Source organism: Carcharodon carcharias, chromosome 9, assembly GCF_017639515.1.
Source record: "Carcharodon carcharias isolate sCarCar2 chromosome 9, sCarCar2.pri, whole genome shotgun sequence".
NCBI lineage: Eukaryota > Metazoa > Chordata > Chondrichthyes > Lamniformes > Lamnidae > Carcharodon > Carcharodon carcharias.
The window spans coordinates 94,536,802-94,558,258 of NC_054475.1; the positions used below are offsets into that span (position 1 = coordinate 94,536,802).

The following is a 21,457-nucleotide window of genomic DNA, read 5'->3' on the forward strand; positions in this document are numbered from 1 at the left end:
TGTCAGGGATCTGTGACTGACTGAGAATGTAGGAGTCATGGATATCCCCTGGAAACCGTGCACTGACCTGCAGTATGCGTTTCTGATGGTGGCTCACAGCTGCATGTTCAGCAAATGGAAGCCCTCACAGTTGACATATTTGACCGTGTGTTGCGATGGAGATCTGAGCACCACGTGAGTGCAGTTGATGGCACCCTACACCTGTAGGGAAACCCGAGATCTGGACAAATCCAATCGCTCTTGCATCCTGGCTGTCCTGGTCCCTGGTGAAATGCACAAAGTTATGTGCCCTCGCAAAGATGGCATCTGTGACCTCATGGTTGCATTTGTGGGTGGGGCTTGTGAGATCCCACAGAGGTCACCTGTGGAGCCCTGAAAGGAGCCACTGGCGTAGAAATTGAGGACCACTATCACTTTCACGGCTACTGGCAATGGATGCCCTCCATGTCCCTGTGGCACCAAATCCTGCAGTAGCTGGCAGATGTGACCAACAAGTTCCTGGTTCTCGGTCACCTGCAGGAATGAAAGGTGGCGTCTATAGACCCTATGTGTCACTAGGCGCCGACCAGCAACAGCTCGCTATAGCTCTTTGGCAGCGTGTGCAGGAGCCCCAAGTCACACCTTCTTCCAGAGGGTGCTACTCCTCCCTCTGCTCAGCCTGGCACCTCAATCGGTCTCTTCTCAGTCGTCTTCGCTCTCTGTAAACCACGAGACATACAGCTGGATCAGCAGGCTCCATGACCCTGCAGGATGAAAGAGAGACATGTGGGTTAGCATGGGTGTACTAAGAACCTGTCGTGGTTAACTCTGAAGGCCCCTTAATGCATCCTGGAAAGTGCAGTCCACCACTTGGATGGCCAGAGTTTAGTGCGCTTTATGGCTACCCCTCACTCCACCTGACAGATTGGCAGCAGCTTTGCCTACTGGGCTGCATGCTATGCTCTCAGCTCAGGCACTGGCATTCTCCTAAACTGCACTGCAAAGCTGCACTGTTAGCTTGAACCATGGGGGAGACTGGTCCAAAACAGAGATGATGATATTGCAAGGGGCTGTGAGCGCCTCTACCAGTGACTGCCCTTTGGCCATCTTTAGCAAGGAGGTTGTACAACTTGCCCAGTTGTCCAACTGTTCTGCAGTCCACTAAAACGCTCATTTGTTCCCAACCTGTGCCTGGGGATGAAAAGCTCTGGAGCACTTTGTGGCACTTTGATGCCTCTGTGTTGCTTGAGTGGGCAGATAAGCTAGAGGCCTGACTCCAGGCATGTCAACGTGGCTGCACCTAAACTGTCTCAGCTGCAGAGGAATGGTCACTTTATACAAGGGTTCTCTTGTGTGTGGCCGCTTCCCTCACTCATAACCACCTCCCCACCCTGCATGTGCGCGCGCTGCCTTCGATCACAGGGCAGCCCTTGCCCCCTCCCAACACTCCTCAACCACAGCACAGCCCTTGCCACCCACCGCCAATGTGCCTCAACTGCAGGGCAGCCCTTGCCCCCCCAATGCACCTCAACCTTGAAGTCCCACAGGCAACTTAGGCGAGCGCTCCTCAACGTTACTGTGTACTCACCTCCGAGTTTCCCTCGAAGTGCAGCCCACCAAGTGCATGCCTTTTATATGATGCTGTAAAGCATGTTGGCGTGCAATCATGCTGATGTGAGCGAACCATCCAGCAGGGAGCAACAATTCCAGCAGGCTGGGCTTATAATACGCTGTTGTATTACAAAGAGGTTCCCGACATCCAATGGTGGGAAACGCGGCCCGCCAATGGCGGACAGAGCGAATGATTGCAAACTGGTTTCACGATGTCTTGAAATTGATTTTGGGTCTTCTCACCAAATTGTCCGCTCACGCCACCGAATACGCCCAACACCAGTGGGCATGGACAATTCTGCCCGGCAGCTTTTTAATGAAGCCCATCTGGAAACACCTAATAGCTCAATGGGTAAATGCAGCATCATGTTGAGCTACACAGGGCAGGAAGATCCTAGATACAATTTCCTGTCTGTGCTATAAGTCAGGGTAAAGCTTTTTTAATTGGCTTAGGTGCCCCTGGGCTAGGGGGAAGAGAAACAACTTAGCCTGGCTTTTGATTCCTGATCACAGTATAGGGAATCCTGCTGTAAAAGCCAAGCTGCAGAAGTCGGATGATAATGTTGTGAACCATTCACCTTCCCATATACCCTGGAGTGAGCTTACTGATAGACACAATGCATGGTGATTAGCTACTTGGACGTAGTTAATCACAGCTAGTACCCTAGAATCCATATTGCAGCATGAGGCAATACCTTCAGGAGAGATAAAGGAAGGTAACTATGGTTAGGGTTTTCCACTTCTGCCCTAGTCAGCCCTTGATTCCCAATCACTTTAGTGAGTAACATGCCACAAAGTAGTGAGCACAAGAATGGGAAACCCAGTACTTACCTGTAAATCAACAAATTTGTTTGGATGACAAGAGATACATTTTCTTATATGAAATGGTCATGGGTATAAGACACCAACTCATAATGGGGCATTGACCCTGACAGGCAGTGGCAAACAGGATACTGTTGAGAGGTTTGGGAAGGGGTGTAGCATAAAATGGGGCAGAACCAAGTTGTCATCAGGCATACAAAGAAATTGAGGTCACATTGGTGAGATTTGGCCCTGTTAGAATCAGATGTTGGTACAATAAATATTATTGTAACATAAATATTAACCTCATTTTAAAAAGGGGGTCTGGCAACTAACTGCATGTTCACCCACATTCCACCCCCCCACCTCCCTCAAGCTTAAATGGAAAGTGACATTTTTCAATTCCTCAAATGTTCTGTACTTGGTCCAGAGGCCATGACCAAAGGCAGCAGGTGGCAGAGTAACAGCTGCTGGTAGATCCTGCTGTGTGCAAGTGAGATAATGGCCTGTGTTAGATAGACTGTCATGCACAGTGTCCCATAACAGGAAATGATGCACTTTGATACTGCTACTGCACTACACAAAGCTACTGCAGACAGGAAATAGTACAGTGATCAGGGGAACTTCTGATAAACTTTCTTAACAAAGGGTTTCTGTTTGCATTGCTCATCTATGTAGTGTACATTTAAAGCTCCCCCATCCAATTTTCTTCCCTTCATTTTGTGAAAGGGATAAATTTTAGTATTTACTGTTTGGGTGTAAAGTATAGCTTCTGTCTTGGTGCACTGAGTGGCAAGGAGGAGTACTTGTCATTAACAGAACCCACCTGATTTGCCCTCTGTTTAAACCGTTGGAACAGAAATTCTTCAGAAATCATTTGAATTTACATGTAAAGATGTTTCTCCGCAAATCAAAAGTGAAAACGTCTGATTCTTAACAGGGCCAAATCTCACCAATGTGACCCTGACTTCTTCAACGTTTCCCCAAACCTGACAGCAGTATCCGGTTTCCCACTGCTTGTCAAGGTCAATGCCCTATTATGATTGGATCACACATGCCATGACCATTTCGTATAGCAAAATGTACCCCTCATCATCAAAACAGATTGTTCATGATTTATATTTTTATAAAACATACATGAATGCATGTAAAACTGTTCAACAAAATATAAATATGGCATCAACTTTAATATCAGTCATGTGAATAAGGCATTAAAATGATTGCTTGGAAAATGTAAAACCGAGCACAAGATATTGACCAGAATAAATACATCTGTGGATCTCTGAAACTTATACTCCTGATTAACCTGTTGGTTATTTATACTTCCTAACAACCCAGGTCTATTAAATCATTGTTTAGTACATGTTTTAGTGAATTGGTGAATTGGTGAATGGGCTGATTTATTTACCTCCGTTGGAACAGGAGTGGGCTGATCTGCCACCGAATTACATATACTGGACTGTACTCCATAACTTTGGCTAACAAAAAGCTATCAATCTCACCTCATCAATGGTTATAAAGTTAACAATTGATCTGGCATCAACTGTTGTTTGCAGAACAAGACTTCCAACTTCTACCCTTTGCATTAAGATTTGCTTCCTAATTTCACTCCTGAAAAGTCTTTAATTGTTTTGACTATGCTAGACTCACCAACTGGTAGAAATAGTTTCTCCCAATTTACACTCCCTGTTCCTCTTAATATCTTGAAAGCTTGGATCAAATCACCCATTAAGCTTTTAAATTCGAGGCAATAAACCTTAGTTTGTATAACCTCTCCTTGTAATTTAATCATCGGTGTCTAGGTGTCATCCTGGTAAATCTACACTGTGCTCCCTACAACGCCAATGCATCCTTCTTATTGTGTGGTACCCAGAACAGCTCACAGAAGTCCAGGCATGGCCTGACCAGGACTTGGGGTATCTGATGCCTGAGTAAAAGTAGAGGAATAGGAAGAAAAGGGGGAAAAAAGTGTCTTTATTTTGTTTCCATTATGCTTCAGTTTTTCCACATTCTTTCATGGCCTTGATTACTCATTTTATTTCAATTCATTCACAGGATATGAGTGTCACTGGCAAGGCCAGCATTTATCGCCTGTCTCTAATTGCCCTTGAGAAGGTGATGGTGAGCCATCTTCTTGACCTGCTGTCCTCCATGTGGTGTAGGTACACACACAGTGCTGTTTGGGAGGGAGTTCCAGGATTTGGACCCAGCAATGCTGAAGGAATGGCAACATCTCCAATGCAAATATATTCTTTCTTAAATGTGGAGATCAAAACTGCACACAGTATTCCAGATGCGGTCTCACCAAAACCCTGTACTTGTCCGCAGGACTTCTTTCCTATACTTCAATCCCCTTGCAATAAAGGCCAACATGCCACTTGCCTTCCTAATTGCTTGCTGTACCTGCATGCTAACTTTCTGCATTCCTTGTACAAGCACAACCAAGTCTCTTCGAACACTTACAAGTTTCTCACCTTTCAAACAATATTCTGTTTTTCTACCCTTACGACCAAAGTGAATAATTTCACACTTCCCTACATTATACCCCATCTGTCATCTTGTTGCTCACTTAACTTGTCAATATCTCTTTGTAGCCTGCATCCTCTCCACAGCTCACCTTTCCACCTAGTTTTGTATCATCAACAAATGTAGATACATTACACTCTCTCTCTCTTCACCTAAGTCATTAATATATTGTAAATAGAAAGACCCCAGCACCGATCCTTGTGGCACTCCACTATTCACTGCCTGTCAACTTGAAAATGCTCCTTTTTTCTTTCCATTTTCTGCTTCCTGACCATTAACCAATCCTCTACCCATGCTAATAAATTACCCCCAACTCCATGGCCCTTATCTTGCCTATTAAACCTTTGTGTGGTACCTTATTGAATGCCTCTTTGGAAATCCAGAATATTACATTTACTGGTTCTCCTTTATTCATCCTACTAGTTAATTATTAATGTCACAGTGAAGGATCCACTGGGAAATAGTGATCATAATACCATTGCATTCCATGTTAAGTTTGAAAATGACATACTCCAATCACAAACAAGAATCTTAAACAAAGCTAATTAGATACATGAGGGGAGAACAGGCTAAGATTAATTGAGTAATTAGACTAAAGATACGGCAGTAAATGAACAGTAGAAGACATTTAAAGAAACAATTCAATGTTCAACAAAAATACATTCCATTGAAAAACAAAAACTCAGCAAGAAGGATATGATTTTCACTCAGGAAGTTAAGAATAGTATTGGATTGAAAGAAGAGGCTTACAATCTTGCAAAAAGAAAAAAACAGTAGCAAGTCTGAGGTTTGGGAGTGTTTTAGAAACCAGCATAAGGCCTCCAAAAAGTTGATATAAAGGGAAAATAGAATATGGGCGTAAACTAACCAGTAATATAAAAGATCTTACAATCTGTTTTTATAAGTATATAAAAAGCAAAAGAGTAGCTAAAGTAAACCCTGATCCCTTAGAAGCAGAGTCAGAAGAAACTTAAGGGACTAAAATCTAACTAATCCCCAGGACCTAATGGCCTCTACGCTAGGGTTCTAAAACAATACCTGCAGCGATAGTGGATGCACTAGCTGTGATTTTCCAAAATTCCTTAGATTCTGCAACAGCCCCATCAGATTGGGCAGTGGTAAATGTTACACTGCTTTTCAAGGAGCAAGAAAGAAACAGTAAGCTACATGCCAATTAACTTAACATCTGTCATTGGGAAAATGCTGGAATTTATTATTAAGGAAGCCTTAACAATGCATTTAGAAAAGCATTGTATGATTAGAAAAAGCCAACATCAGTTCCACTGCGTATTGCTTCAAGAAACTGCCACAAAAACATTCTACAAACTCATCTTCTAGACAACTCTTCCCAATTTGACTGTCCCAGTCCAGAAGATGGAAGTTGTCCACAACTATTACATTATCCTTGTTACAAGCTCCATAATTTCTTGTTTAATGCTCTGTTCAACAATATAACTACTGTTAGGGTGCCTGTAAACCACTCCCACCAGTGCTTTCTGACTCTTGCTATTCCTAATTTCCATCCATACAGATTCTACTTCATGATTTTCTGAGGCCAGATCCGTTCTCACTAACGTCCTTATGTCATCAATTACTTTCAGAATCACCTCCACTCCTTTGCCATTCTGTCTGTCTTTACAAAATATTGTGTACCCTGGAATATTTCCCAACCTTAATCACCTTGTAACCATGTTTCTGTCAGGATGGTGTGTGACTTGAAGGGGAACTTGCAGTGGTGGTGCTCCCATGTTTGCTGCTCACCCTTCTAAGTGGTAGAGGTTGTGGATTTGAAAGGTGCTGCTGAAGGAGCCTTGCCAAGCTGCTGCAGTACACCTTGTAGACATTAGACACTGCTGCCACTGTGCTGGTGATGGATGAAGTGAATGTTTAAAGGTAGTGGATGGGGTACCGATCAAGCGAACTGTTTTTGTCCTGGATGGCATCAATTTGCCCGTGCTTGTGCATTTTTGGAACTGTGCGTATCCAGGCAAGTAGGGGACAATATTATATCATATTCTTTATTTGTGCCTTGTAGATGGTGCACAGGCTTTGGGGAGTCTGGAGCTGAGTTTATTGCTGCAGAATTCCCAGCCTCTGACCTGCTCTTGTAGCCACAGTTAGTCCAATGACTGGTTGGGGAGCTTTTATGATGATAATCCTATTGAATATCAAGGGGTGGTGGTTAGATTCTCTCTTGTTGGAGATGGTCATTAGTTGGCACTTGTCTGGTGTGAATGTTACTTGCCAAGCTTGATTCTTGATGCATGCAACCACAAAGTGCTTCATTATCTGAGCAGTTGTAAATTCAATGGAACATTGCGCAATCATTAGGGAACATCCCTGCTTCTGGTCTTATGAATTAATGAAGTAGCTGAAGGTGGTTGGGCCTAGGACACTGCCCTGAGGAACTCGTGCAGTAATGCCCAGGGATTGGCCTCCAGCACCCACAACTATCCTTCTATGTGCTAGGTTTGATGGGCTCTTATCTGGGTAAAACCACTATACATTACTTTAAGTGATTTCACTCACGCTCAGAGCAGAGATAGAACCATGGATCCATCAGGACAGATATTGTCAGTTCTCAATTTCATCACTTTAAAAGCATGAGGGCAGGTATGGCTCTCCCACCCGATGCATGATAAAAATTAGAAATTTCACTTTGACTTGCTTTGCACACTCCCAGTTTTCTCATGTTCTCACTTGAAAATTTTGATTTCTGCTGGGTTATAGTTTTTAGGATGCCAGACAATTCCTGATACATTGCCCAACTGACCATTATCTGATTGTGAGCCAAGACAGCATGAATCAGTTTGCTAACGTACAGTGAAAGGGTATCACAATCAAGTATGCTCCTGTCCTCACCCACTGTCCAAAACATACACTTTTTGAAGGATACTGGATAACAATCAAAAGTGGGAACCAAGACTGAATGGGGAAAGGCCACTGTCTCAGGCCCTCCCAACATAGTACACCAAGAGGCTAGAAATGGTGTGAAGCCCCTCAGGTTGTATATTTGACATGAAATGAATATTGTAAATATAACTTGGTAATTGTTATGTGTAGCGAGACACCCTCGTAGCAGCACATAACATATTGAAAGAAACTGACCTGTTTTGAATTTTATGTAATGTTAACATTGAATTATGTAATATATTTTATAACTCTTGAGAATAAAAGGATATTTTTGGAAATAAAATGAATGGGAACCACGTGTGATTTTATTTATCTTCATTAATCCAGGGAACTGAGGGTAACTGAAGCGCCTCTATTGTTGTCTTGGCAAACATCAGTTCGCTCAGCTCATGGCAGGGATTGAGATCAAAACAGGAAATGTTGGAAATGCTCAGCAGGTCAGGCAGCATCTGTGGAGAGAGAAACATATCTGGTTGATGATCTTCCATCAGAAGCCACCAGGTCATTGACCTAAAATGTTGGGCTGAATTTTCCTAGTCTCGTAGTGGCAGGCTTAGAGACAGAAGAGCTGGGAAAATAGGAGGGAGCCCATCAGGCTGGCTCCCTGACACACTCCTATCATTGGGGAAGTTTCCCAGGAGTGGCCTTGCAGTTGGATCACCTACTTGCTGCATGGAAGCAGGCAAGCAATTTGAGGATTTAGAGATGATTTTGCAACACCACCAGCAGCTGGCCCTCACAGTGTGTGGAAGCCACCAGCTCCATGGAGGCGACCTCCCTGTAGCAGGCTGGGGGCCACAGTCAGAGGTTTAAAGCCCTAAAGATGGGACTGCCAGTGGGAAAGAGCTGAACCACGGCCCAAGTCTACCAGCAAAGGGGTTTCCCCTCCAAGCTGAGGGACTTTCCAGCTTGGCACCTCTTGAATCTGCAATTAGATTTACACATCTTTAGTGCACCTCCATTTTGAGGTTCCCTCACGTTAGACCAACCTGCCTCAGCAGCACCCACCTCTCCCAGTGGGCTGCTGAGAATCAAGAGCCACCAGCCCTCTTGAGCTGGCAGCCTCAAGAACCCACCCAAGGGTGGCAAATACAGAGATGGCCAACTAAGAGGCTGAATCTGGGAAGACTGCTCGGCTGATCTCCCTCCCAGTAAGTGCGGGCTTGGGACCCCTCGGATCCTAATGCTTGCACGAAAATTCAATCCGTTAACTCTGTTTCTCTCGCCACAGATTCCTGACCTGAGTATGTACTGTACTTTGTGTTTTTATTTCAGGTTTCCAAAATATTACAATATTTTGCCTTTGTATTAGGGAAATCAAATGGTTATTGACCAGATCTGTCTCTCAGATCAGAGGGACTGACTGCCAAGGGAAAGACACTGGCATTCCATGCAAGGCAGTAGATTTAAACTTCAAATTCACTTATACTAAAGTTAAAGCCCAGTTTTTTTGAAAAGCTGTAGTCTTTGGGTATGTTTCATGTGGGGAGTTTATTGGGTTTATCCCTTGGCAAAGAAAAAGCACTAGAACCTTAATGCACCACGTCAACATATTTTGCTGTGAACAAATTGGTTTTAGTTAACTTGCCTATTCTACCTGCCAAGCTCATTGTTGATAAGCTACTAAGTAGAGGCTGGAGACTATTCTGTTGAAAGATGTTGCACTAGTGATGAGCACCACTTGAAGACCATATTTCTGCAGCAATAGAAATAAAATGGTTGTTACTTTATCTCATTATAATAAAGCTTTTTTTTGTAAATGAGGTAAGTTATTGTTCAGCCTCCATGCCATGTTAGAATAGCACACTGTAATTAGAAAAAAAATGACACACAATTGTTGTACATAATCAGAGAGCAGTGTGAGGTCGGGTGCCATCTGAAGTCGAGTGTGTACTCGATAATAGAGTGGAATCTTCCACATCCTGTACTGTGACTGGAGTAAGATAGTAGCACGGAAGCTCCGCATCTGGTACGACAGAATTAACCACAGATATGCACTAACTTTCTACATGCAGCCCACAGTCTTGCTCACAGTACTGAGCACATTTGAGATAATTCACTAGAAACAGTGTTTTGCCCCATCCTGTTGAACTGATTGGCCATAACGCTCTGAGCAAGGAACTAGGGAAGGGAACTGAGGCAGGGAAAGAAATGCAGTTTTGCCCTGTGTATTGCACTGTAGTTGAAAGGTCAAGGCCTGGCTCAGGCTTCCATGTGAGCCCAGAGAGTGGGTGCAATTTGCTGTGCTTCAGATTCACACGTACTTTGAACTGGATCCTGCTGAAGACACATTTGTATAACCTGGGTTTGTTGGGACATTGTGAAAAGATCCAAAGGGATGTTATCCATTCTATGATTCCAGATTCAATTAGATTAGAGAAAATAAGACAATGGATTAGTTTAGAGGTATTGTAATGCTATAAACAAAATCATCCCACTAGCCTCAAATTAAAATTTTAAATTAAGTTTCAGACAAATAACTTCTGACCCTATCCTGGCTAAAACATCTTTGACTGAGATGCACTATAGAAGTGTGGCAAAGGATGGAATTTAAGAGCTGGGCTACAGTCAGATATGCAGTTAGTGCTCCAGCCCCTCTGTTTTAGAGAAAACCACTGGACTGATCCTTCAGCTCACTTGATCTCATCCTCGCAGAATACCAACCTCATCACCTTCCCATGTGGAGTTGGATTATTTCCTCCCCACTGAAGGCAGGAGCAGGAGATTAACAAAATACTTAGAAAAAGGTGCTTTCTGGAGTGTACCTGATAATTTTTAAATCATGTTTAATAGTAAATTGCAAGAATACACCTTATTCTGGGTACTACATAGCACTATGTAATGCCATGTAATACCCAGAACAAGGTGTATTCTGAAGTTTATCATTTAAAATTATAAGCTTGACTCCCTCTAAAAATAAATTAAATTATTAAAATTAGTAAGTTAAATTAAACCAATACTGCTTATCTGTGGCTTTCATCCCAATCCGTATGAACAGATAGGATGGGTTGGTAGTAAAGATGATTGAGGCCAGAACACAACTGACTTCAGAAACCAGTACACATTGGGATGTTGAACTGGAGAAATGCATTTGAATAACACAAGCTGAAATTGTAGAGGAATTTGAAAGTGAGATACATACAGAGATAGAATGATCTTCAGGAGAGGACTTGGATTTCTGTCAGCCATGGCTCAGTTGGCAGCAATCCTGCCTCTGAACCGCAAGATTCCAGGTTCAAGTCCCACCCTGGGGCTTGAGCACAAAAATCATAGCTGACACTCCAGTGTAGCACTGAGGGATTGATTCAACTGTTGCAAGTGTGGTATTTCTGATGGGGCATTGAACCAAGGCTCCAGCTTCCTGCTTGGGTAGATGTTAAAGGTCAGCTGGCACTATTTCGAAGAGGAGCAGGGGACTTATCCCTGGTATCCTAGACACAATTTATCAACTTCATGAAAAACAGATTATCTTTGGGCATTATCACATTGCTGTTTGTGAAAGTTTGCTGAGCTCAAATTGGCTGCTGCGTTTCCTACATTACAATTGTGACTAAACTTCAAAAAGTACTTCATTGGCCGTAAAGTGATTTGAGATGTCCACTATTAGCCAGGAATAAACAAGCTCCCTACAGGGGAGGCAGCTGCAGGTAGTTAATCAGGTAGCTAGCTTGAACTAGTTTCTCTATCCAGCAGTGCTGACTAGTCTCTGTAGAATTTCAACTAGTATAAGTAGAGGTCAACTTGCTAAGCACATGAAGTAAGCATGAAGATAGCAACTGGTTACTGAGAGCAACTATTCAGAGTGTGAGCTTGGGAATTTGGTGAGTGAGGGAAATCAGTCCAGTGAGCAAGGAGGTGACGTTCACTTAAGTAGCTATCTTGACTTTGAGTTTTAAAGGATGCAGATAGTGGCTGACCAGTTTAAAAGAGCCAGGGAGCTCTGTCCATGGACTGGCTGCATTCTGATAAAAATTCAGACTGTGACATCACAGGGAAACAGGTTGGCGAGTATTTTTGTCAGTTATGTTCTAAAACTCAGGTAATTTAGTAGTAATTGTAAGGTGTTATCAGTAGTAATAAGGTTTACTAGCATTGGTAAAGCTTATTAGGAACAATAGGGTCTACGTTTCCAATCTCCAGGTTTATAATAAATAGTCTGTAAAGTTAAGGCATGCTAGGGCAGCTCAGCTGCACGGAATGCCCTTCTTGTGACATGTGGAAAGTCATGGATGCTTCCTGTGACCTAGACAACTAGAGTACAGAAAGTGTCACTAGCTACAGAAACTTGAGCACTGGGTTTTGGAACTTGAGCAATGGCTGAATTCACTCTGGTACATCCGTGAGCCTGAGAACTACATGGACACCACAGGTCAAGAAAGAACAGGCAGAGAGGGAATGGGTGACCACCAGACACTCTAGGAAGATCATGCAGGTAGTGCATCACTCTTTCTAACTGGTTTTTCAATCTGGATACTGGTGAGGGCAATTGTTCCTCAGAGGACTGCAGCCAGAGCAAAATCCATGGCACCACAGTTGGTTCAGCTGCACAAGAGGGGAGGAAGAGGAGTAGAAGTTCATAGTGGCATGGTGACTCAATAGTTAAGGGAACAGACAAGCTTTACTGTGGCCTTAGGCATGACTCCAGGATGGTATGTTGCCTCCTTGGTGCCAGGGTCAAGGATGTCATCAAGTGGCTGCAGGACATCTCTATGGGGGAGGTGGAGCAGCCTGATGTTGTGGTCCACGCTGGTACCAACAACATAGTTAGAAAGAGACATGAGGTCTTGAAAGCAGGTTTGAGAGAACTAGGAAATATATTAAAAAGCAGGACTTCATTCGCAGTAAGGTCATGATTATGCCCAATACCACATGCCAGTGAATAAAGAATAGGAAGATAAAGCAAACAAACTGGCTGGAGAGATGATGCAGGAAGGGGGGTGCTTTAGATATCTGAGGCACTGCAACCGGTTATGGGCCAGGTGGGACCTTTCCAAGGCAGGCAAGTTACATTTTAGCAGGATTAGGATCAATATCCTCACTTGGGAGTTTTGCCAGTGCTGTTGGGGAGAGTTTAAACTAGCTTGGCAGGGGAATGAGAACCTGAGAGATTGGAGAAACTAAGCTTGTAATGGTATGAAGAAAAGTAATAAGTGAAATTGAAAGGCAGTGGAACCAAAGGCCAGCATCAAACAGGCTCAAAATACAGAAAAATGTTAAAAAGGCAAAATTAACAGCATTCTAACTGAATGCATGAGCTATTCACAACAGGGTAGATGAATTGACAGCACAAATAGTAGTATATGGGTATGATCTAAGTTCTATTACAGAGACATCGGTGCAGAGTGACCAAGGTGGGGAACTGAATGTACACAGGTTTTCAACATTTAAGAAGGATAAGCAAAAAAGAAAAGTAGGTGGGGGTAGGAAACGTGATCCAACCGTGGCTAGCAGAGAAGGTATTTTAAAGGAAGAGACTTATAAAGTTGCAAGCCTGAGGATTGGGAGCTTTCTAGAATTTAGCAAAGTAAGACCAAGAAACTGAAGAAAATAGAATGAGAGTAAACTAGCAAGAAAAATAAAAACAGACTCTGAAAACCTCTATAGGTATATAAAAGGAAAAGATTAGCAAAGACAAATGTGGGCACATTACAGGCAGAAAGAGGAGAATTTATAATGGGGAATAAGGAAATGACAGAGAAACTAAATGAATACTTTGCATCTGTCTTCACAGAGGAAGATACAAAAAACTTTCCAGGAATATTAGACAACCAAGAGACTAGCAAGGGTGAGGAAATGAAAGAAATTAGTATTAGTAAAAAAGGAGAGAAATTAATGGGACTGAAAGTTGATATATCTCCTGGACTTGATCTTCACCCCAGAATGTGGGTGGAGAGATAATATATACATTGGTGGTCATCTTCCAAAATTCTATACATCTGCGAATGGTTCCTACAGTTTGGAAAATAGCAAATGTAACCCCACTATTTAAGAAAGGATGGAGAGAGATAACGTGGAACTTCAGACGTGCTAGCCTGACATCAGAAGTAGGGAAAATGTTCAAATCTATGATAAATGATGTGATAACTGAACACTTAAAAAATAATGGTAAGATTGGGCAGTATCAGCAAGGATTTATGAAAGAGAAATCATGTTTGAGGATGTAACTAGCAGAATAGATAAGGAGGAACCTGTGATGTGGTGTATTTGGATTTTCAGCAAGTTTATGATAAAAGGTCCCACACAAGAGTTTAGTATGCAAAATTAGAGCTCATAGGACTGGGGGTAAAATACTGGCATGGATTAAAAATTGGTTAACGGACAGAAAACAGAGAGTAGGAATAAATGGGTCATTCTCAAATTGGCAGGCTGTGACTAGTGGGGTACCACAAGGATCAGTGCTTGGACCCAGCTGTTCACAATCTATATCAATGATTTGAATGTGGTGACCAATCATAATAATTCCAAGTTTGCTGATAAGACAAAACCACGTGGGAATGTCAATTGTGAGGAGGATGCAAAGAGGCTGCAATGGGATTTAGACAGGCTAAGTGAGTGGGCAAGAACACAGTTATTTCTTAAGTGATGAGAGATGACCAAAAGGGACCTGGGTGTCCTTGTTCATGAGTCACTGAAAGCTAACATGCAGGTACAGCAAGCAATTAAGAAGGCAAATGGTGAGCTGGCCTTTTTTGCAATAAGATTTCAATACATGAGTAAGGATGTCTTGCTCTAATTGTATAGATCCTTGGTGAGACTGCACCTAGTATTGCGTACAGTTTTAGACTCCTTACCTATAAGGAAGGATATATTTGCCATAGAGGAATGCAACAAAAATTCACCAGACTGATTCCTGAGGTGGTGGGGTTGTCCTGTGAGGAGAAATTGAGGAGACTGGGCCTGTATTCTCTTAGAAGAATGAGAGGCGATCTCATCGAAACATACAAAATCCTTACAAGGCTCGTCAAGGTAGATGCAGGAAAGATGGCTCCCCCGGCTGGGGAGTCTAGAACCAGGCCACAGAATCTCAGAATAAGAGGCCTCTTATGTTGTAAATTCTCAAACCTTTAATGTGCTGGGAATGGGTGTTGCCCAAACAGCAAAAAAAAATGGGAGTAAATGCTGTCCATATTAAGTAGTTATTTTGTTTTGTACTGCTGTGCATCACTATGTACTGTTAATATTTTTAGTTCAGTGTAATTTTGATATATCTATACATGAGTAACAATTTATGTTATTCAAATGTTAGTTCATTTTTAGTTAGTGTTATTAGCTGCATTCGTACTTTGGCATGTGTAAGATTTTTGGGGGCAGGGATAACCAGGCAGCAAAGACTACCAGGCTTTGCAACAATTTTCATTTATTAGGCTTGCCATCAAAGGGCAGTTAGGGATAAGACAGAGTGGAATCATGAATTGACACACAATTTGCCATGCTGCAAATTACACGTCATGACTTTTGGTTCCTCATTTACCAGGCTGCCCGATCAAGAACTGAATGGGTGACTTATTTTCTACTGACTATTCTTATGGCATGGTCTGAATGGTTGAGTATGAGGGTATGAATGCTTAATGAAAAACTACATTTCCAGAGTGAGATTAATTGGTGTAGCTCAGTACTTACATAACAAATCAGCTTCAATTGTCTATTGATGGTCACAATGAATGTTCTCATGTGTTTTCTGCTACTCTAGAGAACCTGGAGGTAATTACGTACTTAAACCTTCCCAGAAAGGAAAAAAAAACAGTTGGGACCAGTACTCTATTTCCCTGTTTTTACTGTTTTATCCTTCTGGGTTAGCCATCATATTAGTGGTCCTGGAATATCAGTCTGCTCACAGAACATATCTTACCTGTAGGAGTTGAAACTATACTGTACAACACCTATATGATGAGATATTAGTAGCAAGAAGATTCATATTTTAATCCTTTGCCTACAATCTTAATAATCATACTAACTCATTAATGGTCTTCATTAAAGCAGTGTCTAATATGACAGTTACTAATTACACAGGACATAATCTCTATCTGTGAAGGAGGGTAGAATGCCTTCTGGTGTTGTGTAACGATGTTCTAAATATAGTCCTGTGTATTACCTCGGTGACATTTTGAATGACGCTATAAACCCAGACTTTCCTCAGGGTAGTGTCCTAGGCCCAACCATCAATAATTCATCAATGACCTTCCTTCCATCATAAGGTCAGAAGTGGGGATGTTCTATGATGATTGCACAATGTTCAGCATCATTTGTGACTCCTCAGATGCTGAAGCAGTCCATGTCCATATGCAGCATCACGGAACTGTTATGGTGCAGGAGGCAGCTATTCAGCCCATCGTGTCTGCACCGGTTTTCTGAATGAGCATTATGACTTAGTGCCATTCTCATGCCTTTTCCCTGTACCCTTGCACATTGTTTCTATTCAAATAATCATCTTATGCCCTCTTGAATGCCTCGATTGAACCTGCCTCCACCACACTTCCTGGCAGCACATTCCAGAGTCGAGCCACTCGCTGTGTGAAAAAGATTTTTCTCATATCACATTGCTTCTTTTAAAAATCACTTCAAATCTGTGCCCTCTCATTCTCAATCCCTTTACGGACAGGTACAGTTTCTCCCTATCCAGCCCCCTCATGATTTTGAACACCTCGATCGAATCTCCTTTTAGCCTTCCCCTCTCCAAGGGGAACAGACCCAACCTCTCTAGTCTGTCTTCACAATCGAAGTTTCTCATCCCTGGAACAATTGTTGTATGCCTTTTCTGCCCTCTCTCTAATGTGTTCAGTTCTGGGCACCACAATATAGGAAGGATGTGAACACAACGCTCCAGCCGAGGTCTAACTAGTGTCTTATGTAAGCTCAGCATAACCTCCCTGCTCTTGTACTCTATGCCCCTATTAATAAAGCCCAAGATACTGCATGCTTTATTAACTGCTCTTTCCACCTGTCCTGCCACCTTCAATGATCAATGTGCATATGCAGTCAGGTCCCTCTGCTCCTGCACCCCTTAAGAATTGTACCCCTTATTTTATACTGTCTGTCCATGTTCTTCCTACCAAAATGCATCACCTCACACTTCTCTGCATTGAACTTCATCTACCACTTATCTGCCCACTCCACCAATGTGTCTATGTCCTTTTGAAGTTCATTCTGTCCTCCTCACAGTTCACAATGCTTCCAAGATGCGTATCATCCGCAAACTTTGAAATTGTACCCTGCACCTCAAGATTTAGATCATTAATATAGATCAGGAAAAGCAAGGGTCCCAATACTGACCCCTGGGGAACTCCACTACAAACCTTCCACCAGCCCAAAAAATATCCACTGACCATTACCCTCTGTTTCTTATTACTCAGCTAATTTTGTATCCATGTTGCTACTATCCCTTATAGCTCATGAAATAAAACTTTTCTCACAGGCCTGTTGTGTGGCATTGTATCAAATTGCTTTTTCAAAGTCCATGTACACTACATCAACAGCATTACCCTCATCAGCCCTCTCTGTTACCTCTTCAAAAAATTTCAACAAGTTAGTTAAACACAATTTCCTCTTTAGAAATCCATGCTGGCTCTTCCTAATTAACCCACATTTTTCCATGCGATTCCTAATTCTATCCTGAATAATTGTTTCTAGAAGCTTCCCCACCACTGAAGTTAAACTGACTCATCTGTAATTACTAGACTTATCTTTACAACCTTTTATGAGCAAGGGCATATTGTTTGCAATTCTCCAGTCCTCTGGCACCTCCCGAGTCCAGAAGGCTGAAAGATTATGGCCAGTGCCCCTGCAATTTCTACTCTCACTTCCTGCAATATCCTTGGATGCATCGCATCCAGTCCCAGTGCCCTGTCAACTTTAAGTACCCACAGTTTATCATATACTTCCTCCTTATCAATTTTGAACCCTTCTAGTGACAGAGTTTCCTCCTCTGTCACCGTGGCCAAGGTAGCACCTGCTTCCTTGGTAAAGATGGATGCAAAGTATTCATTCAACTCCTCAGCCATGCCTCCTGTCTCCATGTGTAAATCCCCTTTTTGGTCCCTGATCGACCCTACTCCTCCTTTTCATCCAGACAGCTCTGGATTTGTTTGCCCTACCTTTCCATTTTGAGGAAATATACCTTGACTGTGCCCAAACCATTTTTTTTTTGAAGGTGGCCCTTTGTTCAGCTACAGTTTTTCCCAACACTTTTGGTTCCAATTTACCTGGCCAGCTCCATTCTTGCTCCTTTGAAGTTGGCTCTCCCCCAGTTAATTATTCTTACTCTGCATTGTCCATTACTAGCATCATCCTAAGCCTTATGATACAATAATCACTGTCTCCTAAATGTTCCCCCATTTATGCTTGATCTTCTTGGCCCACCTCATTTCCATAAACCAGGTCCTTTCTTGTAAGATCTGCACAATATTCAGGCTTATGCTGAGAAGTGGCAAATATCATTCACACCACACAAGGCCAGGCAATGACCATTGCCAGCAGGAGAATCTAACCATCTCCCCTTGACATTCAGTAGCATTACCATCACTGAATCCCCCATTATCAACATCCTGGAGGTTACCATTGACCAGAAACTGAACTGGACAAGCCATTAAAGTGCTGTTTCTACAGCAACAGGTCGAGACTGAGAATTCTGTGGAGAGTAACTCGCCTCCCAACTCCCCAAAGCCTCTACAAGGCACAGGTCAGGAGTGTGATAGAATGTTCTGCACTTGCCTAGCTTCAACAAAGCTCAAGATGCTCGAAACCATCCAGGACAAAGAAGCTCACTTGATTGGTACCCCATCCACCACCTCCAACATTCACTCCCTCCAACAGCAATGCACATTAGCAGTAGTGTGTACCATCTACAAGATGCACTGCAGCAACTCACCAAGGCTCCTTCAACAGCACCTTTCAAACCGGTGATCTCTACCATCTAGATGGATAAGGGCAGCAGACACATGGAAACACCACCACTTGCAAGTTCCCTTCCAACCCACACACCTTTCTGACTTGGAAACATAACGCCTTTCCTTCACTGTCGCTGGGTCAAAAATCCTGGAACTCCCTCCCTAACAGCACTGTGGGTGTACCTACACCACATGGCTAGCAGAAGTTCAAAAAGGCAGCTCACCACCAACATCTCAGGAGCAATTAGGGTTGGGCAATAAATGCTGGCCTAGCCAGTGACACCATGAAAGAATAAAAATAAAGCTTTACTTTTTAAATAGAGATATCAAACAGGAAAAATCTTCATAAACACATTGGGTGTTATATGTTGCAACATCACCAGAAGAATTCTTACCACATTTGGTTTTAATGAGAATTGTGCATATCATTCCACTGCAGCCTAATATTGAGCAACTGCCAACCAAAGACAATGTCACTAAGAACAGTCTAATTTGTTTTTTTCAAAGTTTAAAACTTGTTTCAGAAAAATTCTCATGAGTTAAGTTACAAATGACAAACTAAATAGCATTTTTTCCATTAACCAATCATTGTGGTGTTAGCATTTCCTCAGATACTATAGTCTTTGAGATAATGTATGACCCTGAATATTTCCATACCTTTACACGTCATGGGGAATGGAGAGTTTCACACAAGTGTGACTACAGTGGCTCATTAATCAGGGCTCTTGTGAGCCTGAAGAGCCCCACTCTCAGTAGCCCAAACACACCTTTGAGGCTCTGTATTTGAGTTTGTGTCTGCATCACCCTCCATGACCTAATCGGCATTGCAATATTTCAACATTCATGTTTCTTGTTGGAACGATGCATTGTGCAAATAGTATGGATCCTGCGGTCAGCTTTCACCATGCTGTTAACTCTTTTCTATATAGCCAGTGTGTTCATTTTAAACCTAAAAATTATCTGTGACGTCAGCATATTATCACACTGTAAATGGGCTTGTGTCTTAGATAAAATAATCAATGTATAACGGTAATTTACAGACTTTAATTTTTAAAATCATATCCTTCGCATTCCTCCTCTAAACAACATGACTAACCATCATTCCATATTTAAACTTTGAAAGCTTTGAAGTTAGAGATTTGGACATTTAAAGACATACATGTACTTAAAACTAACTTTTTATCAACATTAGCAAATAGACTGAATAAAATGATAAGAATGTGCAAGTCGAAAAATATTGGGGAAAGGCGACACTGGTTGCCAGATGTGACACTAAGTATATTCAGAAATGATGTTTTACCATAGTATCACAAATAGTGACAGAGTATTTCTTTGGAACTCCTCATTTATATTCCCAAAATAATCTCCTCTTCCCCCCAACCCCCCATATATTAATCCTTCATTCATTGCTGCCTCCTTAATGGCTTATCAACTCGAGCTTTTAACAGTTAGCACATGGCTGTAACGTCTTTTCAGTAATACAACCATCTGTGTTCTACTGAAGATTGCAATCCAATTGGAATTATCTTTATATTGACCAGGCGCTTAAAAAATAATTTTAAAATACTTTTATAGAATTAATTATTCCCAGCAATAGATGCTCTTTGAAAAAATATAATTGATATATTTCCAAGAAAACAAAGAAAAAATACTTTTTAAGCAAGTGTTTGTTATTAAAAGTGGCGGAAGATGTAAAAACATGACTCACGTCCTAGGAAAATTAGTTAACGCATCCTCCGCCTTTAAAACAGAAGTAACTTTTAACACCTGTTATTCTGAGAGAAAAAACCTCAATGTTGCGTAGAATGTTTTTGTGTCATAATCTCAGCTAAATGTATTTCCTAAATTGAGCATGGTGGCTAATGTATGCTTAAAAAACGGAACGAAACTAATTTGAAAATTAAAATATATTACATAGGTAACTGATCTTTGTTATAATTTTAGATTATTTGGATGAACAGCATAACTGTGGGATCGAATCACCGATAAGAAAAATAAAATAGACAAGTGCTACTTACCTCTGTGTCTTTTTTTAAGGTAGGTTCTAGTCACTGACCAAACTCTTTTAGGAATCTAAATTGCTTAGCGCTGCTTTGCTACACGCTGACTCTTCAGCATTTCATCAGTGCTGATTGACACCCGGTTCCTGGGTTTATCCTGCGACTGACAGTTGGTCAGTTCGCGATTGATGGCAAAGGAGCAATAATCACCAATGGGAGCAGCGCTGGGGCGGGACCACCATAGTCGGAATCGCTCCCCCTGCAAATTAACATCTGCGTGTACTGAAACGGAACTGGTCGGTTTCAGTTGAGTGGTAATGTTAGACGTGTTTAGCTTCAGAATACTCCAGAGATGAGTGCTGTACTCATCTGCCATCAAAGTGATAATACTTTTCCTGTATGTACTTAATAACTTTCCTTTGCATGTCCCATTAGTGCAGCGCCTTATCTTGTTTCAAGGAAAATATGGGAACAATAACATTGCTCATAACATATGATAAATAATAAAAGAACGTAGGCTTTTCAATCTATTCATTAGTAAATGGCCTAATATGACAAGTGCGACTCATTTTGGAACATGGGAATCCTTGGAACATGGAAATCCTTGGAAACGTATAGAATTTGGGAATTTGTATCAGCTCTGGCTCAGTTGATAGCACTCTCACCCCTGAGTCAAAAGGTTCACTGTAAAAGTCTTACTTCGGGATTTGAGCCACACAAAAATAATCAAAGTTGACACACAAG

At 42.0% G+C, this 21,457-nt stretch overlaps 1 protein-coding gene across 4 annotated transcripts in view; it reads right to left on the minus strand.

Moving 5' to 3' along the window:
* LOC121281964 overlaps positions 1–20,885 on the minus strand; it is a 124,002-nt gene extending 103,117 nt beyond the window's left edge. For 2 of the 4 annotated variants that reach the window (XM_041195253.1, XM_041195254.1), the window contains exon 1: positions 20,732–20,885. The gene's annotated coding sequence lies outside the window, so the exon portion shown is untranslated. Of the gene's footprint in view, positions 1–67; positions 364–20,731 lie in introns of those variants that run through there. The other 2 variants (XM_041195251.1, XM_041195252.1) reach the window with 2 other exon arrangements.
* Positions 20,886–21,457: the final 572 nt, after the last annotated feature.